This window comes from Balearica regulorum, chromosome 18 (assembly GCF_011004875.1).
Source record: "Balearica regulorum gibbericeps isolate bBalReg1 chromosome 18, bBalReg1.pri, whole genome shotgun sequence".
Lineage (NCBI taxonomy): Eukaryota > Metazoa > Chordata > Aves > Gruiformes > Gruidae > Balearica > Balearica regulorum.
Window position 1 is genome coordinate 10,659,642 of NC_046201.1, and position 21,920 is coordinate 10,681,561.

At 46.7% G+C, this 21,920-nt stretch overlaps 2 long non-coding RNA genes across 2 annotated transcripts; both read left to right on the top strand.

Moving 5' to 3' along the window:
* Positions 1-1,206: 1,206 nt before the first annotated feature.
* On the top strand, positions 1,207-7,881 carry LOC142604416 (uncharacterized). Its single transcript, XR_012838273.1, has 3 exons — positions 1,207-1,338; positions 5,752-5,912; positions 7,781-7,881. It is a non-coding gene; the product is annotated as an uncharacterized LOC142604416 (long non-coding RNA).
* A 110-nt stretch (positions 7,882-7,991) lies between these two features.
* LOC142604400 (uncharacterized) lies at positions 7,992-20,723 on the top strand. Its single transcript, XR_012838263.1, has 5 exons — positions 7,992-8,170; positions 8,456-8,573; positions 11,560-11,740; positions 19,484-19,787; positions 20,433-20,723. It is a non-coding gene; the product is annotated as an uncharacterized LOC142604400 (long non-coding RNA).
* The last annotated feature ends 1,197 nt before the right edge of the window (positions 20,724-21,920 follow it).

Consider the following 21,920-nt stretch of genomic DNA (forward strand, 5'->3'; position numbering starts at 1 on the left):
AGGGAGGTAAATCAACACAAATCCCACTAGTGTGCACATTTTAAAATCAAGTTACATGTCTTAAATCACTTCAGGCTTTATCCTTTTGTAATCTAGCCCATTGCTGCAGTGTGCTGGGAGCAGCAGGGGCTCCCACGGCGCACTCGCCCGGGCACTTCATGTCGGTCTGTGCAGCGCAGATTTGTCCCCTGTCAACCCACACTGTCACCAGGAGGAACTGATGCTTTTCACTGACTGAGAAGACACCTGAGACTAGATGTGATGTTCAGAAGGTAAAGTCAGGAGGGATGAACCATCTCACCAGTGGTAAGCTGATGTCCTAACGGACCAGCACTCCTTTTGCCTTTCCACCCCACGTGGCTGTTAATTCATGTTGTGATGTGACTCTGAAATTCCCCAAATGGTTTTAGACTCCTGAATATTTTCAAGAATTCACCTAGCCACATGGAAACAGTAGGGAAAAAGAACAGGAGCATGTGAACGAACGTGATTAACGGGTCATGGTTATTCCCAGATCCCTCTCTTAAATATAATTAGTTCATTACAATACATCCATGTTACTGAACTTCTATAAACAAACATTAACGTCTGTCTACTCAGGGTCTTTAAAGTCCAGATCTTGGAAGGGAAAAAAGATTTGGAATGGAGAAAAATAGCAATTAGAGTTAAATGGCAAAATGGAGAGTTAATGTGTAGTGAGCAAAACTCCTTTTAGTGGAAAATGTTTTTTATGTTAACTTTTTAAAGAAAACAGTTTTCCATACTTGTCAGGCTTGACAGTTAAAGTTAATGGTGTTAAAAAACAGAGTACTGAAAAATGTTTCCTTCAGCGTAAAAGATTTATTCAATGAGAGTTTGCTTGAAAAGTTATTTTGGCTAACGGTGCTGGCTTTTGCCTAACGCTTCGAACAAAGATCCTTGCTGTGTTACCAGGATGGGGACAGTCCCAAATTCATGATTTCCAAATTAAGATGACATGACCTACTTTCTTGTATTGTTGACCTATTGCTGACCCCTTTTTAAAAAGAATGCCACCCTTCAAATACCCCCCCCCCCCCCCAACCTTCCTGGAAAAACACATGGAGCAAACGCTGATCTCACTTCTCCCTGGAGTAAAGCTTGGGACGTGCTGGGATGCTCAGAGACAGAATTTGCGAGTTAATCTGCACTGAAAGCTGACTGGAAAGTGTGTTGGACTGTTTTTACCTATTACAGGCTATTTAGCAGGGTAGTTACGGGCTGAAGGTTCTCACGTCATATTTGCACGGACAAAAAGGCTGCCCAAGAGCAGAGCTGGTGCTGCCTTCGCTGCGGTGGACGCCGTGGTTTGTAAAGGACGTGAGTTACAGCAGGGACATGGCTGGGTGCTCTGGGACTCTTTACTGGCTGAACTGGTAACATACTGGGGAGGGAAGGGATTTTTCACAGCTACCCACCTTACCTACAGACACAAAGCTGCTTGAACTGACAACCTGTTATCTCCCTACCTCAGTACTTTTAAAAAATGGACCTTTTTTTTTTTTTTTTTTTTTTTGAGCCTGCTCCAAAGTGGGTAGAAGTTGAGGGCAATTTCCTTCTTAACATCGGGGGGGTTTGTCTCTTGAAGCATTCACTGCATTTTCATCTCCTTATGACAGTGATAAAGTACGTATCACTTCACACTCTGGTTTCCTGTAATTAGGCAGCGGGGCCATATGTGTGTGTGTTGTTCTGGCCGTGGCCCGTGTTCTCCTAAAGCAAAGGCTTATGAATGGTCTCTTGAAATCTGTCTGCCCATCGCTCCCTTTTTCACCCTCCTCATTTAGTGCTACCTTTTGTGATCCGGACCTCTCAAAATCTCTGAATTCTACCTATCAAAAATCCTTGTAAATAGAGACTTAGTGTAGATTGGCAGAGCTCTGCTGGCCTCCATGAAAAGCTGGTTGGCACCATTTGGGAGTCTAACCTGTGCTTATAATAAATCCATCAAGACTTACTCCAGAGAGGCAGAGATTAAAGTCAGTAGTGTTAAAGCTCTGGTTTGGAGCCCACCCATGTCAGAAATTATATTTTCCTGAGCTACCATTGAGCAAGACTTCGTTGCATGTCTTTTTCAGAAGAAAGCCAAAACCATCCTGGGGTCTTCCATGCTCCCTAAGCACATTTAGGTATGGATGCTGTATTTAATACGTAATTTTGGAATTGCTGCTCCCGCCAGTCCTCCCATTTTTTTATCCTGTTTGGGTCCTGGAGATTGCAGGAACTGAAAATCCTGTTCCTGGTTGACTGGTGGCCAAGGGTCCCAGCGGCACCTCCTTTCTGCAGGATGGTCCTCACTGCCCCACACACAGGTAGAGGATGCTGCCATACCCTGGATGCGCTCTTATCCAAGTCCTTTGCTCTTTTCCCACCTATGCTGTGGCTCTTGCTGTGTCCTCCAGCTGGCATGGCGATAGCACAGACGTGGTTACAGATTGCTCTTCAGCAAAGGGGATCATGGAGTCCTCCCTGTAAACATCTGCGACTGCAATGTGTGCTTGGTTTAAACGCTTCCCAGTGACGTTTTTAATCCTTCAGTAAATCAAACCCTGAATAATGCCCCTGTGACCTCAGTTGATGTGAGGGATGAGGGGAAGCAATATCTGGAAGCTTTTGGAAGTGTAGAGTTCCGGCATGGGCGTTTGCCTCTGTAGTGAAGGGTTTGTAAAGCAGAGTTAGAGCTTCCCACCCTCCTCCAGCTACACCTCTTTGGAGACACGGTAATGATGCTGCTCGAATGGATTCTGGGATTGGCACCAGTGCAGCAGCAGATTAGACCTAGGGAAGAATGTTGGTTATGTCCCTCTTCTTCACATCTGTCCAAGAAAGGCTTTGTTAATGTTACAACTGAGTCAGATTTCCTGACCTGGGAGATGGATGTGTTTTTCCTGGAGAAACTTCCGCATTCCTCATGTTGTGAGTTCTGAGGAGCCACAGTTACCAGTGCGAGGGGCTGGGGAGAGCGAGGAGGTGGCAAGAGCCACGTAGATAAAGTCATTAAATTGCTACTTTGCAGATACTACTTTGAAGAGTGGTGGCAGGTTATCAGATGAATGAGAATTTGAGCAAAAATGTTCACAACGTGATTCTCAGAATGGTTCCTAAATCCAGCTTTAGGTCCTGTATTAAACGAAGCCTGATTTCTACTGGCACTGAAAAACCGCATCTTTGAATTGCAAGTGCTTCTGGTGCAGAGTGCCTGAATGCCCAGAGACAGAGTCAGAGCCTTACTCTGTGCTCTTGTAATTCAAACCCAGGCACCAGATGAACGTTCTCTGCAAACTACTTTGCTCGTGGATGTTTTCACTGGGATGAAAGCTTTCCAACAAGATTGATTTCGAGTTACCCTCCTACTTCCCCTCTAGTGCCAGTAGCCCTTAGGACAAATAAAACTAACCCCAAACTGAACTAACTTCCTTGCCCATACAGAGCTTTCCGTTTAGTTCAATTTATGAGTATGGATTTTGACTGATTATTATTGTGCCTGACTGGGTATAGAGCCATCTGCCTTGTGTTAGGTTTCCATGTGCTGCCTCTTCAGCCAGACTTCAGATGGCCGTTCTGGCAGGAGAAGGCCAGGTTCTCAGTTACGTGGTAGTAACAAATGGGGTTTTAAATGGGAGGAAATTATATTGTTATCTGTTTGGAAGCAACACTGCAGTGCCCTGTATGGAAAGGAAAAAGGTGCCCGATGTATTTATTATTATTATTATAACCCGTCATCTTGTGTTGAAAGTAGAGGTGGCCTTCAAAAGAGTCCTAACTGCAGGGAATGTAGCTTCCCCCCCCCCCCCCCCCCCCCCGAAATATGTTTGCTTTTAATGACATTTTCATCTATAAAAGCTAAAAATAACATGCCTCATTAAGTTCAAAGCACTCTGGGTCACAGTTTGCACTTTCTGGCTGAAAAGTTGAAACTTCCCCTGGAGAGGATCACATTTTCTGCTGGGTTTGGCGATTTGTCCGCCTGCCTGCCGCGGTTTTGCGTGGCCGTGGCAAATTCAGGGGAGCAGCGAAGCACCGTTCACAAACCTGGGGCCTTGGAGGAGCTGAAGTCTCATTCCCAAACAGAGAGAAGTTGTTGCTGCCTCCTCTGTTTGCCAGGAGGACAGCGAAGGATGCCTGATACGAGTGTTCCAACCAATCGCACCAGTCTGTTCCTGGGCTTTCCAAACCTTTGGTTTCATGAGAAGATGTTTCTACCTGCAGTCTAGCAGACGTTGTATTGCAAAAGTCACCGAGAACCACCCCCTGCCCCCATTGCTTTGAACTGGAAGGGAGGGAACGGCTAAGAACGCAACCATATCCAACGGCTGTGGCACTTCACCGTGTGACGCTGCCATTTGGTCCTCGGTACAGGCAAGGAGTGTCATTTCCTCTATATATGATCTCATCCAGATCGTTCCTAGAATTGTATCTGAATAGGAAAAGAGATACGGTGCAGCCCAGCGTGTTACGGCTTAGTAAATGGTGTCAGATGTACGTGGTGCAAGGAAGTCAGGATGTGAGCGCGAGGCCGGGCTGGACGCAGCCCAGGAGCGGCGTGGAGGACAGGATGCTCGAGCGCTGGGCGGGAGGCTGAGCGGAAAGCTGGAGACTTGGAGAAAAGATGATTAATGGAGCCTATCTGGTTCCTACTGAGAGCAGTAAAGGCTGAGCTGACGGCTGCAGAAAGGGCTCGGATTGCAGAGCGTGAGGCTGGCGGGGGCTCCGGTAAGCGTGGAGGTGGGAGGAGGTGAGTTTTTGTGTTTGCGAGGGATGAGGAGGTCAATAGCAAGGAACGCGCTGAACCACACTGACCTGCTGCCACCTCCTGTCTCGGGAAAGGCTGAAAGCTTAGAGAAAGCAGTGGCATCTGAGAATGGGGAAGCTTGAGTAGTGTTGGTAATAAATTCTGCTGTGGCATCACCTGTGTAACGTTTCCAAGCAGGAGGAGAGGCCCGTTGTGCTTCGCGCTGTATATGCAGGTAGTGAGAGACATCATCTGTCCTGTTTTTGAGTCTCTTCCCGATTGTTTTAAGGCAGTCCCAGATGTAATTCTGTGCGTATTGCCTGTCTTCTGGACAGCAGTAAAAGGAGCTGTGGTGTTATACACTGGTGAAATCTTAGTCCTTCCCTTCTTATTGCACCAACCAGATGTGTTTTTAGAATCTTAAGATGTATTTTAAGTAAATTAAAGCCAAATAATAATTGTAGCGGGGTGATTTTGCTATTGATGCGCTTTCCAGTGTTTTCTCCATTCTGCCCCGATGTGGAGAGTCTTTCTCAGCGCTGCTCCAGAGCAGTGAGGTTTTCACATGCTGATCTGTTTTAGGCTGCACATGGTGATTAGACAAAGAAAAATACAAAAATAAGCAGCAGGAGTGATTTGTGAGGGGCATCTGCTACAGAAGAGTTAGTTGCTGATAGCATTGCATGACATCTTTGCCTGCATAATTAGGCACTTGTTTGCCTGGGGAGCCCCACAGCCCTTTCCTGATTTTCTGAAAGGTTGTGTATGGGTTTGAAGTGTTTTTGCAGCTGATCCATCTGAAATCCCATCAGGTTAAAGGAAAAGAAAAGCCACGTTTGTTGGATTATGGTTTCCAGATCCTCTAACTTCTGGAGCGGGCAGGGAGGGGAATGGAGGGGGACTTGAGCAATTCATCTCGTCGTAGCTCGGACAACCCTCATCACAGACTGACAGTGATTTATGAACAAGACTTTAATATTTTTCTACTCTGGCTCGTGCAGGAGCAAAGTTAGATCTGCCCCAATGTAAACTGGCGGCATTCCATGGGAGCTGATGATCTATCAGCCTTTCTGAGGGCAAGGTGTTGCCTCCCGTCATTGTTGGGAGATATGAGCGATGATGCTGGTTCTGTCCTTCCCGCAATGGGGATGTGTATTTTGCGGTATGTGGCAGGATCCAGAGCTGTTTGTGCCATTGACTGCCCGTGAGCACGTGACGGAGCTGACGCTGGTGAGGTTCCTCTTGTGAGCTCACGGTTCAGCTGTGGAGAAAAACACGCCAAGCTGTACAAAGCCACGGCTGTTCCCGGTGACATGGGGTACTTCCAGCCCGCTCCGCCTGGCGTGGAGTGACTTCCACAGCCTTTTGCCAGATGGAAAGAGCTGAGGAAGGAAACCCCTCCCTTTCAGACTGCTTCCTCCCCACCTGCACAGGCACTTTTACCACCGCTCAACTCTGTAAATCAAACCATTTGCTGTACGTTTGGCCCATAGTTCACGTTCTCTTCAGCCAGCAGGCTGTTGGTAAGCCAACGCGAGGCCCTGGAACCTTGGGGGAGTGGTGTGGTACCCATCAGTGGCATAGAGAGGAGCTGCCAGAGCCCCCAGAAACACCACGCGGACATTGGGCAACCAGCTTCCTGCTGCTGGGGAAAGGGGTGGTTAGGTAAGTCAGGCCACCTTTACATACGATTTGCATGCACACATGCAGTCATTCGAGAGGCCTTTTTTAAAAGGGAGGAGATTCAAATCTCCTTTTTTGCCTGTTGAGAGTGAATTTTGCTCAGTTGTTCAGTTTGAAAGTAGGTGGGTGAGAACATGCTCATGGTGCTGAGGGCTGAAGACCAGATATGAGACTGAAGACTAGAGCTGGGCCTCATACTTCATCCACCTCTAAATTCAGGTACTATTAGAGCTTTTTCCAGTTCAGACCATCACAGCTGCTGGTGGGACAGTGTCTGGTGTAACTTCCCCTTTCTCAGCCATTTTGAAGTTCAAGATTGCTGAAGTTACCTTCTAAAATATGAACAGCCTCTTTGCTTCTAATCTCCCTGGTTCCCTGAAGCTGCCCTTGTCTCCGTCTTTTATCCAAATCCAGACAGAGGCTTCTACAAGGTCTTAGGCAGCCTTGTGAACGTTTCCCCAGATGATTTTCATTTCCGCTCGCCTCTGCCCTTCTCCAATCCAACTAGGAGCTGAGGTTTCAAAATTCCTTGAGGAAAGGCTATTCTTGTGGGTTTTCTCCATGCTTCAGAGAAAGACGTGCGGAATATTTCTTGAGGGCTTGGCTTTGGGGGATTTTCAGTCTTGTTTTCCAGATCTTGCAGCTTTAGATAAGTTATCAAAATGTAGATGCTGAACTGAATTAGTGAACTTCTTGATTTCCTGTTACTAGTAATATATTAGGGAATCAAACTTGGGACTGCTAGGGTTTTTTGTGGGTTCTAAAACCCCTGTCTCAGCTCTGGTGCAGGGCAATGTCTTCTTGAAGCCAGAGGACAGATGTCATTCAGAGGCAAAGTTAGGTCAGTCCTGGGCACACTCAAAAGTCCTAACCACAACTAAGCCTGTGGTAACTTGGCTGCCAAAACTTTTCTTTGATTTAAAAAAAAAAAAAAAAAGAAAAAAAGAATGTTAATGAAATACAAATTTCTGTGGAATGTATCTGCTGTTTTCTAAAAGCATCCATGTTTTATCGGTAACTCAAAGCCAGAACATCATGGGTGAACAAAACTATTTACATTTGAAAGATTTTCAGTTGAAAATGTGTATGTTTTGGAATTGAAAATCCTTTTTTTTTTTTATGGCTTTCATTTTTATGGGAACATTGGAAAATTTCTGCTTTGGGCAAGGACTCTTCTGACTAGTAAGGTTTATATTCTCAGAAGCCAAGTACTGTTTTCTCAAACAGACATTTCTACATTTTTTTTTTCTCTTATCTTTTTCTTCCCTTTTGCTGCTCAGACCATTTCCCTTGACTTGCTTAACTCTACTTGAAACCCAATTTGAGAAATGTGGTTTTGTGTTACAGGCTCTGTCTCCTGGCTCGCTGTTTTGGGCCAGCTAAACAACCATCCTGGATAGTGCTCAGGACTGATTGCTGCCACAAAAATGCACGTTTTGCAGCAGAAGGTATGTGAAAGGTTATTTTCAGGCCTGAGATATATACCAGCACTTTATCCACCTGAGCCTAGCCTCTGCTGAATGATAAGGTGCTACGGGCAGGGCAAGCCCGGATGATTTGAATCTAAACGGGCATGCCAAGATGAGAGACCAAATGCTGAGTGGATGTAATCATCCGACAAGTACAATGATTAACCTTAAATATTTTGTATTTGGTCCCAGGGTGGAATTTCTGCATGGAAATCAGGCCGTCAGCCATGGGCGTTTGTGTGCTGGTGGCCGTGGTGTGTGCAGCCAGGTAGGAAGTTCTGGTTATGTGTAAAGCTGTAAGTAATGACAGACGATGAGTTGTTAAATAACTGCATAACTCATCAGGCATGAGAAGGTGCTTCCAGCCTGAAGTGTGGCTTTTTCTTCCCTGGAGAGCCGCGGTGGGCTGGGGACATGTGCGGCTCTCCAGAAATTGTGTGATTTTGTGTTGCAAAGTGCTGCCACATTTGCTCTGTGCAGGCTGGAGGGGTCTTTCCCTGCTGCTCTCGGCTCCTTTCCCATTAGAACTGCTTACGAGGCCTTTTTTTGGCAGAAACTCTGGCTGGCGTCTTGTGCACCGCAAGAAAAGCTGAAGGGGAGATGGCCGAACCAGACCGCACACCCGTGTGGGACGTTTGCGTCCTGGATCCGGCCTCTGGTATTTCTCGCATGTGAGTTTAGCTTCCAACCCAGATCCAGGTCAGACCAGAGAGTGAAACTAAATTTCCAGGCGACTTTGGTGGCCTCACACAATCTCATCTCCCAGCCTGACCTGGACAAAGCAGCGGGTTTCTGGTTGTGTTGGAGGGTGGGTCTGGATCAGAGCCGTCCTCCTCTGGAGGGCATTGCAGCCTGCGTGCCCAGAGGGCAGGGAGATACTGTCCATCCCTCCTGGCTGTCCTGCATTTTGTCACCTGGTGCCTGTCCATGGAGAGCCGCTGTCTCTGCAGGAGAGCTCTGTTGAACTAGACTGGTCTGGACGGAAACTTGGTCTGAGGAACTTGCTGTGAGGTTTGGTGGGTGATGGTTGCTGGCTCAGTTCTCTTTGCCATCATATTCCAGTTGTATGCACTACATCTGATGTGAATGTGAATATGTGGCCTCAAATTTCTACTGAACATGCTATTTTGATGTCTTTGACAAAGCAGATCTGGCTCACCTTGTGTACCAAGGTGATTTAGCAGGGATTCTAGCAAAAGAGGTGAGCATGTGGGAGCTGGTGGCTGGTGAGCAGAGAACGGGCTCTGAGGCCGTGTTAAACTTTTAGGGTCACATAGGCAGCAGCTGGCACCAAATGTGGCAGAAAAAATACTATGGGATTAACTGATGAAGTGGTACGGCTATTTCCTTACCTTTGAATGCCTGATAAAATGTTTTGAGCTTAATAACGACATTCTAATATGCATTTTATGTGAAATACATACATCATTTGTTTATGCACCTCACAGCTTAAAGTTCAGTATAGGAAAGGTATTTCTTTTCTCAACCTCCAGATGTCTGTTTAATAATAATAACTAGCATTAAAAGTTCATAGCATTCAATCTTTAATAGTAAGACATTTACCTTTTGCCTGCAACACACTGGTAAATTTGCACATGACATACCTGAGTGCAACGCTGATGATGATAGGAAATGTTAGCCTGGCTTGAACCAAATTATACACTTCTGCACAAGCCTTCATCTAGTTTCCTCTGTCTTGGAGGTGGCAAACAGTAATACAAATACAGGAGGAAGATAAGAAAAAAGAGATAGAAGATATTGGAAGTAACACATAGTGTGAAAGTATGTGGGAAATACCCTATATTCAAGCAACGGCAGCAGTGCCGGGCACAGAGTCCTTCCAGAGCCCGTGCTTTGAGTGTTTGGCAAACACCCGTCAAACAATGCTGGTGCTCAGTGTTCAGCAGACAATGTGAGGAAAGCTTGACAAACGTGATTTGTTAGAGCAGAAACTGCAGAAAATCTGGGCCATGAAAAAATATAAGCCTAATACCGATTATTTATGGTGTGCTGGGATTTCCTGATGGAGTATTTCAGGAGCGCGGTGTGAGCTGACTCGGTTAAAGACCTTCCCGAAGCAGAGTCAATGAGCTCCTCGAAATCCTGAGAAGGATGAAAAGAAAGTCTGAAGTCACTGATGCTGCCTCTGAAGTTGGGCTTGCATCCACTGGGTTTGGGATGGCATCCCAGTCCGGAGCTGGGGAAAGAAAGGCTACCAGTGCAAGTGGCCACTGAGCCCCAGGGCTTGCAGCGGGACAGCAGGGTGGAAATGGGTTTATTTAAAAGATAAAGTATATTGCCTAAATCCTACAAAATGGTTAAATATGCTCCTAAATCTGTGATGTCCATCTTGGCTGTGGAAGCCTGGCTGCAGCCATCCTCTATCGATTTAATCAAATGCCTGTCGTTCACGGCTGGACTCAAACCCTCACCACCTTTAAGGAAAAAAGCGGTGTGATGCACCGGATTCTTCCTGCTTGCGAATATCTCACCATCCCTGTGAGAAGCAGCAATCGTTGCCTCCACGTGATAGGAGAAAAGTATGTTTTAAAGAGCAATATTAATAATAATAGCAACATTAAAGTGTGGAGAAGGATTACAAAGGTAATTCTGAGATCGTACTCAGTAATGCAGGCTATTAACAAAAGATAATCACCTTTAAGTCAGTCACCTTTAGCCCCGGAGTAAAAAAGGAGGCACAATTATTCAGTGCAGTACAAAAGTAATTTAAATAGAGATGGATGAACCGTCGGCTCTCTCTTCTTGCTTGGGAAACCAGCCAGGGACAAGTCCTAAAGGGAGGAAAAAACGATGAAAGAAGGGCAGCAATAAGTAAATAATTCCTGGTGTCCTCTCCATTTTTTTCACCAGAGCTGAAGTCATTCACCCTTTGGAGTGTAAAAAGGGAATGGGGGAAAAAATAGGAGAAACATGTTGAAAAGCAGTTTTTTGTGTTCCTTTTATGAGTAGCATTTGGAGGCTCTTACACTGCAGACTGCCATAAAAAGTCTAGATCCATGCTCTGCGTCAGAGCACGGGTTTTTGTGGTCGGAAACCACACAGATGTGTAGCTTCATCAGTTCTGGCACTTCGGGTCCGGGCCTGAAGTACGAGGTGGGACAAGCTTCATCTGGAAAAGGTTCTGCATCTACTGAAAGGGGGCTCAGGAGCTGAGGAAACTGTTAGCAGCACGACCAAAAAGACACGGCCACGGGGTTTATTTATGTGGGTAGGAAACCTGTCTGTCCTGGAAACAGGAGTGCCTCTCTTTGCAGCAACTGCTGTGTGACCCCCTCCCTTGTGTCCGTAGCCTGCCTTCTTCCAAGAAGGTGGCCAGTGGTTGCTGGAGTGAAAGGAATGGTTAGTTTTTGTAGGGTTGCTTCAGAGTGCTACCTTGCTGGTTGTGTTGTTTAATAGGGTCACTGGAGTTTTATGCTGGGAAGAAGCAGCGTATGGATGCTGGAAGCATGCATGAGATTGCAAAAGTGACTTTGAAAGGTCTTTCAAGCTGCAAAGACAAGCAGTTGGGGCCCTCGGAAACGCCTGAGGCAGGGCTTGTAGCCACACACGACTCCTCTGAACAAGCTGGCGCTGACTTACCAACTGAGCTTGCATTCGACATGCTCTTAAAATTCCCACTGGTTTTCCTTCCCACAGAAAGAAGCACTGGAGCTGAGCATCCAAATCCCATCCGTTGTCTTTTCGTTGCCTCCGTGAGCAGCAGCGGGGATGACAGGCAAGCAGCAAGGTGAAAAAAAGATTCGGCGAGCCTTGCGGCGCGTGGCTCAGCCTGACCCTTGCTCTGGAGCAGCTGAGGACGTCCGGGAGAGATTAACAGGTATGAGAAATTACAAACAGAATAAATTTTTTGGAAACAAACCTGAGACTTGCTGTGAGAGGCATTGTTAGTGGCTGCTAATCCACTGAGTGGAGGGAGGAGAAGCTCCAGTCCAGCCCGGTATAGAGTGGAATAAATTCCATGTTTCTGTTTTATGTCCTGTCTGTGCAAGTGAGGGGCCTCGTGCGCTCGTTCCTGCGCCTTTCCCGTGTGCCTCCATCTGGATTGCTGCCTGCTTTGGCTTTAGAGAGAGCATGGTAGGAGCTCAGTGCGTGATTATTCTCAGAGATGATTTTGCAGTTTTAGCTCCAGTTACTCATTTTCCACTGCACAGCTCACGTGCGGGCTCCCCACCAAAGGCTCCTGAGCTGGTGGCCTGCCCGGGTCTAACCTGTGGGATGGGTCAGCCCCAAAATTCTGGTTTGTAGAGTGTTGCTACTGGGTGCAACCCTGCGTGTCCTGGAGCATGGGCTTGTATGAGAGCAATGCTGCCGAGGGAGTCCTTCAGAAGAGTTTGAAGGACGTGGGAGAGCCTGTGAATGTCCACCAAGGGACACCTTGTGTTGCGGTTGCTGAGCCCTGCCAGGACTGGCGTGGAGCTAGCACAGGAAAGACCTCAGCCTGCAGCGGTGAGTGGAGCGTAGGAGGAGGCAGGGAACTGGGATCAGCTTTTGCAACTGGAGACCTCTGATGGCAGTTTGGGTTTTGTCTTTGTGTTTGGAGGGCAGTGCCTCTGGGCAAGATGCGATGTGTTATCGGAGGCTAGCGAGGGGTAACGCCGCAGGCAGAGGGAGGGATGGGATCTGTCCCTGCCTGATGCACAGCTCAGTAAATCAGAGGAGGGCTGCACTGCGGCCGGAATTCCAGCGTCGTCTGGAAATTCTCCGTCTGTCCATCAGCACCTGCACTGTTGGGAAGTCTGAACCTCGGGCTTCCAACCAGAGAGGTAAACATTTAGGACCCAAACCCTGGATGACAATAACCAGAGCAGAAACCTTTCCATTCCAGTGCAGGTCAAGCCTGGTTTAGGCATTTCAACCCAGAATTTCTCTCCAGAGTTATTAGGGAGGTGGTGCCTGCTCATGGCCCTTCACTTTGCCCCATAAAACCCTGCTCACACGCTTGTTCTCCATCCACCCCCTACTTCAGCCTCATGTTCAAGACCCTGGTGGAGAACATGTCGAAAAGGCAGACAAATTAGCCTTGTAAAATCCGGACTAAATCGATAGTGCATTTATTGCACTCTGATGTTAACCCTTGGTGCGCTGCACTGGGGGTAAGCTCTGAACTTAACACACCACATGGTGCAGGGTTTCATGAGTGCCCTTGGCCTCTGATCCTGGTAAGGTGGGTGCTGTCAACTGCGCTGGCCCACGGGGGCTCCTGGAGATGGGGTTCACTACCTCCTGCCTTCTTCCTCCGGCCGTGTGTTGTAGTAGTGGTGGAATAGATGGCATCGAGTTTGTACTAAGTATTGTATTGGAGATGCTCACCATTCCCCAGAGGGCGTGCGAGTTAGATCAAACCTTGGATGGTTGTTGTCAACTTTCCCCATTGTGTGAAAATGAGGGGCACAGAGGTCCGGGAGGAGCCTCGAGGGTGCTCAGGGGCTGTTTAGGCACCGCATTCCTGTTGAGACCAGTATGAGTTTGCAGGAAGAAGAAAGGAGAAGCAGCTGAAAATCAAATCCTTCTTGCATTTTGCTTATCTGAAACCCTAAGCAATTTGTGAGTTTGCTTTCAATATCTGTCTCTTAAGGCAGACCTTTTTTCCATTGAAATTGCTCTCAGGTTCTTGATCAGCTCCAATAAGCACAATGCCTTCCCTTGTCAGATAGGCCCGCTTCAGCCGTAAATCTGATGCTGAGAAATTAGATTTCTCTCCTCCCGAGCTGTCATCAGAAGAGTAAGACGACGGCGATCCGTGGGGAGAGCTGAGCGTGGCGTCGCTGTTACATGTCTGCCTGTGCAGGCACTGGGCAGGGTTTCCTTGGCTCACCAGAAAGTGAGGTTTGCCCTTCAAATTCTCAGTTGATTTGTGGTGGATGAGCTGAAAGAGCTGCGGACTGAAACTGGTAACTAGGAACCATTTAACTCTGTTGCGTTTGGCTAAGCCAAATGAGATAACCTCACAGCTAGTATCACTCATGTTTTAGGGGAGAAAAAAAATGTTTTCCTCTTTCAAAAGTCCTCTAAGAGATGGGGTGGTGTCTCCTCTGCGCAAGGTGCTAGCACATCGGTGATAACGTGTCCCGGCCATCAACTGACCCTTCTTGTCTGGGAGTCAGAACTGTTTGTAAAACTGCTGAGGGATGGCTCATAGTGTCCGTTATTTGTTATGATGGATTGGGCACCACCAGCTGCTTGTGGGCAAAATACCATGAATCAGGCCCTGAACTCAAGAGACAGCTTAGAAGAAAAAGTTAAAAACCACCCCCAAAATATTAATACTGAACTCTTTGTTCTGCTTTTGATAGCCTTTACTATTCATGTTTTCGAACTTTCCTCTGCAGCCATAAAATTTAGAAGAGCATTTAGAAAAATTAAAGCTGAGATTTTCTTAAAATCACATGTTTTCAGACGCAGGGGACTTGAGAGTAAAGCTCCAGATATAATCCTGAGATTTGGCAGTGCTCTTTGTATCATATTAAGTGATGGTCTACAGCACTTGTTAATTACTGCAGGCTGAAAAACAATTCTGGCTCCCTGCAGAGGTCTTCTGCTCATTCTCAGCATATAAGTTTCTCCAGTTCTTCTGGGTAGGAGGGAAGTATCACTTTCTAAAGGGCGTAGGTACAAAGTTGTGCACGGATGTAACCTGTATTTGGCTTGAACAGTATTTTTAACTGTTTTATTCAAAAAGTGAAATTTGAGTATATGCAACTAAAATGATCTGCGAATCTGTTTCTGAATAATCATACAGGTAATTTGGTCTTTATAAGCCTTCATGTCTGATCAGAAATCTGTTGAAGACCAGCAGAAGACAGCAGGCTGCTGGTCAAAGCAGATGATAGTCAGTGATCTGGACTTTATTGATGGACACATCCAGCATGAATCCACATTTCTCCTCCCAATCCTCTGCAAGCTGGGCTTTGTGCAGATACCCAGGAGAGGCGGTGTTACCTGCCAGATACAGCACCAGTCGGAAAATAACTTTTTTTTTTAATGTTCATTGAAATTGGTCTCTCTTTGGACCCTAGATCAATCACTCCCCTGCAGTGCTGTTCCTCCTTGCACCCTCTGAGTTGACTGCTCAGACACCAGAGCATTTGGGGCAGCACCTCTCTGTCCCAGGTCTGGCACCGGGGGACCCTGCTCCAAGCTGGGGCAAGGTTTGTAATTGGGCTGGGCTCCCTTAGTCTTGTTAGGATGGATTTGTGGCAGCTGGATGCGTCGTCCTTGGCCACAGTGGAGACAATCTGTAGGTGCCATTGGAGATACTGTCCCATGGCTCCCCGCAGACGTGGTGGAGAGGGGCAGGACATTGCCTCCTGGACAAGAAAGGTGTTACGCCGTGGAGCTGTCAAACACAGTTCTTGGGGTGCAGGAAGGTGAAGCTGGCCTCTCTTCCTTCTCCAGCCAGCTCACAGCCAAATCCCCATTATTTTTCCAAGCATCCTCCACCTGCTCCAGGGCCTGACTCTGCCATTGCGAAGGATCTGCACTAACTGTCCTTCGTCGCTGAGTGATGGTCCCCATCCGTAGATGTTGCGATGGTCCCCATCCGTAGATGTTGCCTTTTGCTTTTTGGCAGTGTGCAGGGGAGCAGCGAGCTCAGAGCAAAGGCAAGCAGCATTTTCACAGTGATCCCTTGGGGGAGACGCCTCTTCTGTCCCATGGAGCTTTTAACACCGGAAAAGCAGCAGCAGTTCACCCTGGTGTGGGGGACAGGGATGAGCCCTTTTGGAAAAGGTGCGATTTATCTCGACTGGGGTTGGAGAGGAGAGCGTTCACCTGTTCCCCTTTTATCGTCCCTGCCTTTGCTCCGCTGCCTGCAGCCGCGTGTCTGGCAGGGCTGCCTCCAGCAGCCGGCCGGTTCGCAGGGCTTTGTCTCTGTACGAGTGCTGACACGTTCCAGCAAGCTGCCACACAAACGCAAACATCAAAGGGCTGGCATGTGTGTTTTCTGAAGCAGCTTTCTAGGTTTTACTGGGCTATAAAGTATAGCGATGAGGATATAAAAACAAAGCTGTGATGGACTTAGCAGAGAGCCAAAGCAAGCGGGGAGAGAAATGATGAAAATGAGAAAAAGGGTTATGAGCAAGGAATGATGTATCAGCTCCGTGTCAGGAGGAACAGATTTTGGAATAACTGTGAAGAGCATAAAACTGGTTTAGTCATTAAGAAAAAAAAATAGAAAATGAAAGGGAAAAAAAAAAGAAAAGGAGAGAAAAAAGGCTGATAAAATTGAATAAAGGGAGGGAACTTCAAAGCATAAATTTCCCGACTGCGTGACACTGATGTTTTGAACAGTTGTTCTGTGTGAGATAGCAGCAGTGATTTTAATGAACTTTAAAGAGCAGTATAAATAGGAACAAACAAAGAAAGGCGATCGCATTAGCACAGAGCTAGGCACTGAGCTAATTGCCTGAACAGGATTTAAATGACAGGTTATTATTTTTTTATTTATGTGTATAAACCCATTTTTCTATTTGGGCTTAAGAAAATAGAATAAAATAAACTCAAGTATCTCAATTTGGATTTTCAAGGGAATCAAATGCGTGCTTGATTTCCATGAAGTACTTGACCTGCCGAGCCAAAGGGCAGTGGAGGGGGTGTAGCAGAGAAAGGGGGGGCCTTTTGTTGGCCTATATGGGGGCTGGCTGGGTAGAAGAATTCATTTTCGTTTGATGCACAATCTCCCTCTGATGTTTCAAATGGATTTCACAGTGCGGCTGCATGGGGGACTCAGCGGATCAGAACCATCAGAAACCGGGGAAAAAACAGGTCACTTTGTACTTGGAGTGGGTCACCATGTTCTCATCCCAGGCTAGAGATTTTCTTATGCTTTGGATTTTCAGATTAGAGCGTTTGTTTGTATTCGAGCCTGCTTCTTGCTTTGATGCGTGCCATAGCTCAGGGCTAGATCCCCCACCGCTGTTGGCCGTAGATGTGCAGAAGCTCCTGCCAGGAGAGGCAAGGGTGCTGCCATGTATGGCAGCCCGCTCCTGGTCTTGGCTACCATGAGATATCGTTGATGCCTGCTTTTGTGGCTTGATATGCTCACCTGAAAGAAAGTTGGCTATCATGGACCGGATTCACCTGCAGGTCTGACATTTCTAGTCAAACTTTTCTCACCTGTGGTGTGGTTGGTGGACTAAGAGCCACCCCCGTGGAGACAGGCGAAGGGAGCCAGCCCTGAACATCTGCAATATTGAAAGCATCCCGGCCTGTACAATAAGCGGGTTGTCTTGATAGAGAAATTTGTGGTCCTTCAAGAATTGCTAAGGAAGTTAATTAAAAATGATAGTCTCTAATTGGGTTCATGACTGGAAAGCCAATGTCCTGTGTACCTGAGGAGTACAAATTTAGATTGCAATCACTGCTTTCTAGTTCCCATCCCAACTTCTCCCTCAAAGACTCCAAAGTTTTGACCCACTGCAAGCATGAATGAGCTCATCAGCTCTCCCCAAGGCCCATCTCCACTCTGCTGTTTGTAAAATAGGTTTCTTCTGCCCTGGGAAAGAACTTCACGCACCACAGCCACCGCTCTCACTGTTGCCTTTTGCCCCGCAGTGCGGTCAGCCTGCCTCTTCGTGTGCCGTTTCTCCCTGGAAGAGGCACTTGCCATGCAGCGTATTTCTGTGCTGACCCCCTACGATCCTTGGATTGTTTGCCAAAAACCAGCAGCCGCAGGAGGGAATCGTGTCTCTGATACGTTAACCACAGCTCTGGTCGTGAGTCAGAACAGTAGAGTCTGCTGGAGAAAATCCAGCCCATCTCCATCAGCTCTTCCAACTGCCGCCCCTCATCATCACTTTCTTCCTTTGATTAAAGAGCATCATGGATTCAGAAACCCCCAACAAAAGCCAGCCTTCAATGGAAATGTGATTAATCCTCACTTGACTCCATATTTGTTTTAAATTAAAATTCCGGAGGAGGTCATGTGCTTTTCATGTTTATTCTTCCTCACCACGAGAGGGACTGGCCCAAGATGGACATTTCTGAGCTGCTCAGGTGGCAACATACTAGTGATTACAATTACCAACTCTGAGATTAAGGGATTTGGGTTAAGAAAAGAGAGAATTGGGAAGGAAAAAGCAGAAGGAAGACAGAGGAAGAAAGGAAAAAACCACTTCAGTACCTTTGCTTGCAACCTAGAAACAGCTTCTGTTTGCAGTCCATTAGCTCCTGTTCCCTGCCTCATTTTTAGTGACCATAGCCTCTGGTACCACGAGAAGTCCTTTAAAGCGTGCGCACAGTTGGAGCAAACAAGCCAGCTTAAAGCCGAAAAGAGGCCCCACAGTTTTGCCAGCCTCTAGAAACCAGCCTGAATTGAATGCTCGCTCAAGGTTGCCGAAGGTTCAGAGAACATAAAGGCTCTTGCAGCGCTGTTTGTAGAAGATTTAATGGGTCAGTCTGTTCTTTTTGGCTATGCTGAACCGTGTGTTTCTGAGCCAGGCGCTCTGACTTTCTCAGTGCCAAACTCCCGATGCAGGCAGTGGGGCTGACTTTTGGGAAGTGCTTGGCCTTGCCTGGCTTGAAGCTATTGATTCCCCCTCCGAACGTTTCCTCCCAAACGGGGACATCACAAATCGCTTTTGCAGACCTGTGCCTGGGCGTGCTGTGCCTGGGTGCTGCTGTCCGCCGAGCCGGGAAGCTCCGTGCTGCGGGTCCTCGTTCCAGTTGAATGGAGATCACGCCCCGGGTTTTCTCATTGCACCAGCAAGGAGGATTGGTTTGATACGGGTTTATTCCTCCACGTGTGCGAACGGTGACGTTGCTTTCACCTGATCTTGGTGCCATTCAGAGTAGGACCTGTTCAGAAAAACTCATCTAGTGTTTTCTGCTCAGCAGGATACAAAGATTTTTATTTTTTTTTATGCTGTACTGAAGGACAGGAAGTTAAGAACGAATGATTTGTAAGAGGAGACCCTGTCCACCCTCCTCCAGCCCCTGGACCTGCTCCACTCTGCAGCGGTCGCCGGAGCTGGAGCTGGGGAAAGGCCAACTCCGCTCTGTGCTCCAGGCTGCAACGTGCCCCGGACGGGTTGAGGTTTTTGCAAATGTGGCTTTTTCTGAGCTTGTGCAAACTCTGACTTTACAAAAGCTTGTAAATTGCCCACATTCTCTCAAGGACAGCCGCAGGAACACCCCCAATAAAATGCCTGCTCCAAAGTGGGAAAGGCAGTGAGGGGTTTTTAAGGAAAAAGTTGCTTGAACTATTTAACTTAGCTGAAGAATGTTATTTTTGCTTCTATCCTCATCCCAGAAAGGGGCAGGTCATTTGAGATATAAATTAAAGAGAAAATATTGCTGGAGGCAGATTGTTCACCTGTAAAATCTCATCTCAAATCATTAAAGTTTGGCAAAGTTGTATAAACAAGTGAGGGTGAGAAGCATTCAGCAGCTTTAAAACTTGATAGTGTATTGCAAATGTTCATAGGCAATTACATCAAAATAACAAGTTTTAAAGAATATTAAGAAAATTTATGATTAGAATCGGCCAGAATTTAAGTCGTTGCCTTGTGTAAATGTAGATACGATTGCCTTTCATTTCATGGTTACCCACTATTTTTTTCAGATACGCTATCAGAATATTGTCAAGCATTCAACGGTAAGAGGTGAAGAGCCTGGGTAAAGGATGTGCTATCGGATGTTTATGCCGCTCCTGAGAAACACCCCATAGTTCACTGACAGCAGTATCTTGGGACTCTTCATCAGGAATGTAGTAAGCCAGATATATGGCAAAATTCAAAACATATTTGGGTTGGACCTCTGAGATCTGGAGCTCTACGATTCACTGCCAAAGCAAAGCTGTCCCAAAATTGACCTGAAGAAACTTCTTGCGCGTTTTGGTGAGGTCCTGGAAGTTCAGAATAGCAGAGGTGAGAGGCAGCTTTCATCTGCTAAACGGTCTCTGCTTTTTGAAAAAAAGTGAACTGTGAAATTAATATTTAACCTGGTGCATTCCCAAATACTTCATTGTCTCTTGCTCTTTTTTTGCAGTCATTGCAATCCTTTTTGCCCCATGAAAACTGGGTCTGTTCCACTGGTCAAAACAAAGCAGTTCTGTATTATTCTGACACCAAAAAAGTAACAATGAAGTGAACTGAAATCGGATTTTCTTCAGTGGATTAGAGAGGCAAATTTTAAATGGTATTACAAATAATACCTCATAATTACAATGGGAATGATGAGCACCCTTAATCATACCTTGCAGCTATGTTTGTTAATAAGAAAGCAAAGCAGAGTAGTATTGTGATATTTTTCGTATTATTTTTAATATAATCTACAGTTTTCAGGCCAGATTTTAAGACGGAGCAAATAGCCTTCATTGCCTCCAATATAAATAGGCTGCTTTACACTGGCCAAGCCTCTGACCTTGTTTTGTTTTAAAAAAAGCTCTTTCCCCCCTCAAAGTCTTGCAGTGGGGAAGGAGAGCGGATCTGTGGGACGCTGGGTCGTTTCAATTGAAACTCTGTGCATTAATCATAGGTTTGACGCACTAAATGTTTCTAATTAACATCCAGCTTAAAACCACATGTGCTTCAGCCCACGTTCAAACGCTCGAGCTGCGCAGGTAACCTCAGGAAAACCATGAACAGATGGCGGGACACGGCCGGACCGAAAATCAGGAGAGGCGTTTGCCCACGTTAAGCAAAGCAGAAGGCAGAGCAGCAGTGGTGCTCCAAGGGCTGCGTCCTGCGACGGTTGCGCCCCGGGGAGGAGAAGGCGAGTGTGTCCCTCCAGCGCGCGTGTGCCGTCGCAGACCTCTCGCCGCGCTCGGTCCTTGGCTGGTGGAGGAAGGTGCTGGTGGCTAGTGTGGCTTCTGGAGTGGCCAGCACTGATTTTTCTGGGGGGGGCACAGGGAAGGGCATTACAGTGGTCAGTAGGCGGGTTGCGGTATCAGCAAGGATGGGTTTGTTGATAGCTTTTGGATACCGCCAAATCTTCCCCCGCTGCCTCAACTCACAAAAATAAGGTTTGCCGCAGTCAGGCCGGTGGCTTTGCTGGCCGTACACCTGCTCCGGTGGTGAAGTCTGCCTTGCATCCTTTTAGTGCTTTTAGTGCTGTTCCTGGAACTGCAGGGTCTGGGGAAAAGCATTTGAAAATTGCACGTCATTAGCATGCCGAAGAGGAGGTAATGTAGGTAAAGCATTTGACCTCCTTCTGGCTCCTGTGGCTGGGACAAATTCTGATCTCATTTGCAGCAGCGCAAACTCAGAGTATCTGCATTAAGAATGTGAAGTTTAGCGGAGTTACTCTGAGTTTATACTACTGCACCTGGTAAATGGAAGATGTCACTAACAGCCTTTTCGTGACCCAAGGGAAGGAAGTAATGAAGGCAACCTGCAAATGAAAGGATGAAAACAGTTCCCGACAACAGGACTTTTGCAGGGGTGTGAAATTTATTGGGAGCTGCTGCATGCTCAGCATTTTGTAAAACCAGCTCACGCTTTTGGTGCTCAAAGTGTGGAATTAGGAACCTGACTATAGGCACTGAGTTTTTAAAACATGTCAGAGGCTACCTGGGGCCTACCTGGAGAAGAGGTTGATTACGGATTGACAGAGCAGTTTGAAAAAAAGTTAAAGTAGGAGGAAGGGTGAGATTAATTTCTCATTTTTCCTCCTTTTTGTGAGAAGGGAGAGAAGATGGGGAGGACTTGAAAAAGACAAAACAGAAAAGAAGGGGGAAATGAAAGCTAAAGCCAGTTTCATGCAAAATTTGTTGGAGGAATTAAATATCCCACAAAATAACAATTGCCACATTTTTTTATTCTCTCTCTGCATGTGTAAAACACCAGTGAAAGATCCACCACACGTTTCAGTTTCTCTAGTCCCTGTCCCCCCATCCCTAAATCCAATATCACTAACTATTCTCTGTTTTATTTTTTCCATATATACAGGAAATTCAAAACATCTGGAAACTAAGGACTTCTTTTTGTGCAGCGTTTCCAGTCCGCATCCCAGCAAGCCCAGAGAACCTGTGCTTTCCCGGCAGTGGGTGCGGCGGAGAG